Here is a 6,766-nt window from a genome sequence, read left to right as displayed (position 1 = left end):
TGTGGACAAGCTAACCAAGAGTGCTCACTTGTTAGAAATCAGGATGGATTACTCATTTGAGCGTTTAGCCGAATTGTACATTAGTGAGATTGTAAGACTACATGGTATCCCTATGTCTATTGTATCTGACCGAGACCCAAGGTTTACATCTAGATTTTGGGGTAGCTTCCAGGAAGCTTTGAGTACTAAGCTGAAATTTAGCACTTCGTTCCATCCTCAAACAGACAGCCAGTCGGAAAGAGTGATACAAATTTTGAAGGATATGTTTCGAGCTTGTATTATGGAGTTTGAGGGTAGTTGGGACAAACACTTGGCTTTGATAGAATTTGCTTATAATAATAACTACCAATCGAGTATTGGAATGCCTCCCTATGAATCTCTATACGGAAGGAAATGTCGGACCCCTCTTTGTTGGAGTGAAGTTGGGAAAAGAAAGCTTATTGGTCCTGAGATTGTGCAACAAACAGAGGACAAGGTAAAAATTATCAGGGATCGTCTAAAGATTTATTCGGATAGACAAAAGTCATACGCTAATCTTAAAAGGCGTGACATTGAATATCAAGTGGGAGATAAAGTATTCTAAAAGATGTCTCCATGGAAAAAGACTATGAGATTTGGCCAGAAGGGAAAGCTTTGTCCCCGATTTATTGGACCTTATGAGATACTTGAAAGGGTTGGACCAGTTGCATATAAATTAGCTTTGCCACCGGAGTTAGAGAAGATCCACAATGTCTTTCATGTTTCTATTCCCAGAAGATATCGTTCTGATCCATCGCATGTTGTTCCAGTTTAATCTATTGAGGTTAATCCTGACTTGACTTATAATGAAGAACCTATCTGAATTGAAGCTCGAGAAGTAAAGTAACTTAGAAACAAGAGAATCCCCTTAGTAAAGGTGCTTTGGAGGAACCATTCTGGAAAAGAAGCTACCTGGGAAAGAGAAGAGGACATGAGGACCCAGTATCTGAACTTGTTCCGGGACTAGTGTAAGGTAAATTTCGAGACAAAATTTCTTTAAGGGGGAGAGAGTTGTAACACCCCTAAATATTACCCAAGAGTCACATGTCAATTTACCATTGCTTAATTACTACAATATGTTTTGCTCTCATTTTAGGAACTTGAAATGTTGTGATAATTGCTAACTTGCTTAACATAAATTGTGATCGTAATTTAAGGGATTGGGATGGGGTGTTTAGGTAATATTCTAATTAGAATTATGTATAACTTTAAAAGGAGATGAGGGATATATATATATAGGCATATATGTATGCATTTTGGGCCGCACACAAATTTTTGGGCAGCACCTTTGAAGGACAGCTGCCCAAGGGATAAACATCACTTGTTTGACTATATATTTTCACCTCTCCTTTAGTAATTTCGTTTTCCTCAAGCCTTAGAACCTTAGAAACATATATAAATAGATTGTTCCTCAAAATCACAAGAGAAAACTTTGTTCTTTTGGCTGGAATTCGAGACACACACTTCTTTTTGGTAAGTGACGAAATTTGTTCATCAGCTGGGTACTGTTTGGTAATTTAAGCATATCTCGTCCTCTAGAACTCCGTTTACAGTAAATAAATATGATTTGGAAAGCTAATACATAGACCTACAAATTTTCTGTTTATGTAAAACTCTTATTTAGCTGTTATGGATTCGAAATATTGGACGCAACATAGGACATGTTCTGTCCAGATTTTGAAATTAGAAATCCTGTATGGACAACTATTAGTGTTTTGAATATATCTTTTTATAAAAAATATATATTACGGTGATTCTTGTTTGTTTGCAACCTTAAGAGGTGTAGCTACATCTTTCATGAATGTTATAAAGTCTAGTTTTGCCGTTTTCTTTTACAAATCTAAGTTGCGACATAAGGTAATAGGCTGGCCAGAATCACTGTTTTGGGAGCATAATCGTGTTTGTACAGGCTAAGCTTACTTGTGATGATTATTCTGTTTTACAACAATATTATTGAGCTGCTGGGAATTAAAGAAGTTATTGTAATGACCCTCTAGGTCATTTTTTTTAAATTAAAGCATTTATTGCGTCGTNGATACGTTGTGGTCTACGGTTTGAACTCTTGAAGTTGTATTGGACTGTTTCTTTGCTAAAGCACTGAGGTTTGTGTATAAACTTGTATTTGCACTCTTTTAACTTCTAGTATATCTGAAATTTGATCTTGGTACCTTGGTTACTCTTGTCACTTTGCATTGTTGTATTGGTATCCTTTGAGAAGTTAAAGACGCTTGTGTAACTCGCCCAATTGTATGGATTTTTTGATCGCCTGGCACTCTTGTTGGGACCTTGTCCTTCTTGTGGCTGTGACTTTGTCACTATTGGCATGCCTCTTGATTCGGATCATTTGCCATCTTGACTCTGGATTTTCAGTTCGTCTTAAGTATGGAAGTTGTCCATTTTAAGTACAAATTAGAAAACCATTTTTAATATGGTTCTTGGTTCTCTTGATTATTGGGCTTTGACCCTTCTTGATACAGGGCGTCAGCCCTTCTTGATACTCGTTTGTTCTTGGTGTGAAGACATGATGTACATATTAGGCGAGCCTTGTTATTAAATCTCTTGGAAAATGGTGCTATGAGCGTTCTTGACAATTGGACCTCTAAATATCGAACTTGATACTTTTGATATATTGTTTACTTGATTTATTTAGTATGTTCGATTATGCTGCCCATGACTTGAGAAAGGTAGTTTTGTGAATTTGATGGCTCCGAACCTATAGTTTTACACCACTAAGCTATATGCTTAGCGATAGTTGTTTCTATCGTAGGAAATGAGCGAGTGGATGCATGAAGCTGGCCATTGGAGAGGGAAATTTTGAGAGCCTTAAGGAAGATCACATTTGCATATAGGCATCTATATTTTGTATAAACCTTGGAATTTGTACATGATCTATGTGTTGTATATTTACATGGAATTTTGAGGACTACTTTGATCATGTCACCATGGGTTGTAATATAAGTATGGCTCTATGTTTTGTTCTTTTGGGGTGTGTAAGCCCAAGTCTTGTAATATATTAAATTTACCACTAATTTTGAATGAATGTGTGAAGCATGAACCACCTAGTTTGGGTACTTGGAAGTTGGTAATATTTTTTTTATGTCATTTTTTTGTTTTAGTGTGAGTACAATATATGCATAAAAATCTCGTGAGTTATTGACTTATATTATTTCGGAAGGGTCACTACAAGTTACAAGTCAGTAAATTTGGACTAAAATTTTTAAACAAGAACAAGTCCTACTTTTATTAGTAAAATCATAAGATAACAAAATGTAACCTTTATATTTTTCACAAAATTGTGTTCTTCTTCATTGTTAGTTGTTTTTTTTTAAGAAGCCTTGTCTTCATCATTGAGCATTATTTCATAGCCATTGGGCAAGTAAGTATTAAATCCAAGGATCAAACTAGGATACCCTTTAAACAATTCTCTCACGCTTTCTATGACACCAACAGGATTAATTCTGTAACGAATATTTAAAGACATAGTCCCACATAAATTACTAAATTAGAATATATTTTAATAAAGATCATGACGATATGTAAAATTTAGTTGCAAACCTCGAGCCTTTAAGTCTTTCATAACATCAAGGAACATGTCATACTTTTCTACTTGGTCTACAAATGTGTCCTTAATCTCCCTCAGATAAGACAGCACAGCAACTGGATCTATGCTGCTACCAAACCTAACTCATCCAAGAGATAGAAAAAATAAAAAAACATCAGAACCATAGCCATAAGTAGTCAACTAAATATATTGCGGTAAAATCAAAGATGTAGTCTAACATTAAGTAAAGTGAGTGAAAATGTAGAAGACTATAGCTCAAATTCTAGTAAAGACGGGTAATATATCTTCACACCTAACTAAATCTTGAAAGATAAAGTAACCACATATGTAGTGTTTGGACATAGAAAATAAAATATTTTAGAAAGACAAAAACATAGAAGGCTTAACATTTATTTTGTCATTATATTTTATGTAGACACTCGATATACTGTTTCAACTGAGCATTGAAACACGTGCTCATATGTTCTGATTTTACAAAAAAAAATGTGCATTCTCAAAAATTGCTAGCTACATAAGTTAACTACATATAATAAATTATCTCATTTAATTATTCACGCTGATACCTATTGGAACATGCTTGAGGTTTTAAGTCTTTATAAGGTCAATGTGTATAATTAAAGGAGGTAACATATTTTAAGAGTTTAACAAATCTATGTTATTGATACTTGTATGCCAAATGTTTCTGAAATTCAAACTCAAAGTGTCTAATAAAAAATATTTTATCATTTGTTCATGTGCTCAATATAATTTGAACACATTATAATTCAAGTATCTAAATAAAATATTATTTAAGGGGGCTATTAATGTATTAGGTCAACTTGTAATGTTCTTAAACACAAGTAGCAGCTAAGTTATATTCTTATCCACTTTAATCCAATGCTTCATTTTGGCAAATAAAAAAAGGTGGGGATAGTCATGTATTTAAAAATGACCACACACATAGAATAAAACTAATTGAAGACATGTACTTACGATTCTCCATGGGAAGAACAAATTGGCCGCTTAAATGGTGGTGTATGAATTACATCGGATTTCAATCGCTTCATGCTGCAAAATAGAACAAAAACAACAACAATTTTTACTATAAAAAAAGAAAGAAGAAGAAGAAGAAGAAGAGAACAAAAACAACAACAATTTTTACTATAAAAAAAAGAAAGAAGAAGAAGAAGAAGAAGAAGAAGAAGAAGAAGAAGAAGAAGACAATTTTCATTCTATAAAAGAGCTCACCTTTTGAGGCTCAAGAAAAATCAAAAGTCCAAGATGATCTATCTACAAAAAAATAGAGTTAATCGATGGGTTAGATCTAGAAAAAAAATATTCTTATAATTCATTTTTCGCTACCTTTTCCTTTCCCTTCTTCTCTTTCCCTCCCTTGGACTCGAAAAAAAAGTATAACACACACTCATGTTTCAGAAACAAAGAAGTGAGGAAATAAAATGAATTGAGGAAATTATTTTTATTGATGTGTATCTTATTTAATGCAACTTAGCATGCATTAAATATTTACATCCAATGCAACTTAGTGACAGGTGTGCACAAAAGGTTTAATTTTTAGTGGGCTCAAAATTAGTGACATATTGAAGTTCATGAATGAGCCCAATTTGTTTATGCCCCAATTTCATTTATCAATCAATTTCCCCAAACTGAATGTAAACTAAGGAAGTAAGTTTATTGAAGATAAGTAAGTTTTCATCTTAAAACAATATTAATTTGACAAAAAAATATTATTCAAAAATCACCACCTATACTATGATTGATTTTTCTTTTATCATATCTAAAAGATATTTTCTTTTACATAAATTTTCAAACTTGAGATGAACTGGAATCATGCTGACTAGACACTATCATAACCTTGAATATTTTAAATTTTAAATTATACTTATCAATTTTCATGCTAAAAAATTAGACTATTTTAGATCATACTATATCACTCTAGGTTACATTTCACTTCAATTACAAGATTTACTAATATTCCAAAAATGAACAATTGACTTTTTGGTTATGTTATTAATTTGTTGTTGTTGTAATCCATCTCAAAATGAAAAATAAATCGTGGTCAAATCCATTTTCACCAATATACATATTGGCATCAAATTATCTAATTTGCAATAGAATAATAAAATTATTGAACGTTTAATTTCAAATTATGATCCGCATTGTAAACTTGTTACAAGCAAGTAAATAATTTCATCTTTGAAACAAAATTACTTCTAAGACATCTAGATAATGATGGTAAAGTTTCTCCATCGACAATTGATTGTGATTTTATAATATATTGAAAAAATATTTTTAACTTATTTGCAAACTTAGATGTTATGAAGTTCTTTAAATAAGATAATAAGATTATGTTAGATATTTGAATTTTTAAGTTATACTACTCAACATATAGAGTTATTTACATTTTCCACCCCTAACAGGTGCATCCTTTTGGGATTTGTATCTAATATTATTGCTTTCAATAATATACGGTCTAACTTCTTTATTTTCTTGAAAATTTAAAAAAAAAAGTTGAAATATCCATGGCTTGTGGGCCTATTTGATAGAGTTCAGGTTGACATGAACTCGATGAGAGCACTACTGAGGGAATTTTGTGTGCCTCCAATAGAGCCTGCCACTTCCAGTGTTGTTGCTCGTGCAGAGGCCCGTTAGGGAGTCTTTGAGTCCCTTGCCTTGGCCCATATGAAGCTCTTAGCTAGTTAGGATGCTGAGAAGAAAAAGGAGGTGTTCTTGTAAAAAGATGCTAGTAAGAATACTATTGGGGATGAAATCGTTTTGAAGAACCTTAGCGTTGTGTTTGAGATCTCCAAGGGAGACTATGAGGGATGTTCACGATTTATCATTCTTTAGCATAAAAGAAAATGAGATTCCAACGGGTAAGGAACAAGAAACAAGAGACGAATTGTTAGGCGGTAGCTAGTATCTCTCCCTCCCCTCCCTTTTAGCTTTTGATATTGGGTGGTTGTTGGCCCGCTTAGACCATGTATAAATTATTATATTTCGAATTTTTTACAATTCAAAGTATACCCTAGGAATAATATGATGTTCAGAACCCTGAAAGGGCCTACACATGCCACTTAGCAGTCATGATACAAGGTAATACAAATAAATAGAGTTCAAAAGAGTATTTTTATATCATAAAAGAGTTTGACAAATCGGAAGTCTAACATAGTTTCAATAATTCATCTA

The sequence above is a fragment of the Solanum stenotomum genome, chromosome 5, assembly GCF_019186545.1.
Source record: "Solanum stenotomum isolate F172 chromosome 5, ASM1918654v1, whole genome shotgun sequence".
Classification (NCBI taxonomy): domain Eukaryota; kingdom Viridiplantae; phylum Streptophyta; class Magnoliopsida; order Solanales; family Solanaceae; genus Solanum; species Solanum stenotomum.
This window is presented reverse-complemented; position numbering follows the sequence as displayed.